This window comes from Cynoglossus semilaevis, chromosome 8, assembly GCF_000523025.1.
Source record: "Cynoglossus semilaevis isolate Cse_v1.0 chromosome 8, Cse_v1.0, whole genome shotgun sequence".
Lineage (NCBI taxonomy): Eukaryota > Metazoa > Chordata > Actinopteri > Pleuronectiformes > Cynoglossidae > Cynoglossus > Cynoglossus semilaevis.
Window position 1 is genome coordinate 11,889,868 of NC_024314.1, and position 559 is coordinate 11,890,426.

The window sequence follows — 559 nt, forward strand, 5'->3', positions numbered from 1 at the left end:
GTCTATTATTACAGCAGCATCCCCCGCCCCAGTCTGGACCACCTTCTGCCCCCAGAACCATGCCCAAATTGGGGTGACAGAGTGTAAACAAGCTTTCCAAACAAACCAGCCATTTCAGGGCCTGGGATTTCCCTGGAGTCCCCCCTGCCCTCACCCCCTGCTCCCACAGATATGAGCACTTCTCTTTTCCACACTCACTCAAACTCAAGTGTCCACGGTTCTGTATACAGTTTTGATACTCCTACACCTTAATAACTCACAAACTTTGACGTTTACGATAATAATTATAATAATTTACTTTCAAAAATTAGCAGCAAAATTAAATTGAGGAAAGTTCGCTGGTTTGAGAGTAAATTGTAGTCAAAAAATGTTTTCATGTTAATACATATTCTTTGTTTCATTGCCTAAATTAACATTGAATTATTATTTTATTTCCTAGTTGACTCTTTTTTATTGCCACTCTAAGATGTGCACAGAGTTATATTTACATTTTATTGAAACCGCAACGGTTTTAATGAAAATGTCTGCATTAAAAAGATAAACAAAGGGTCGTAGCCCA

The 559-nt window shown here is 38.5% G+C and overlaps 1 protein-coding gene across 1 annotated transcript in view; it reads left to right on the top strand.

The window, feature by feature from the left end:
* cacna1g (calcium channel, voltage-dependent, T type, alpha 1G subunit) overlaps window positions 1-559 on the top strand; it is a 193,960-nt gene that overhangs the window by 140,269 nt on the left and 53,132 nt on the right. The window lies entirely within an intron of this gene.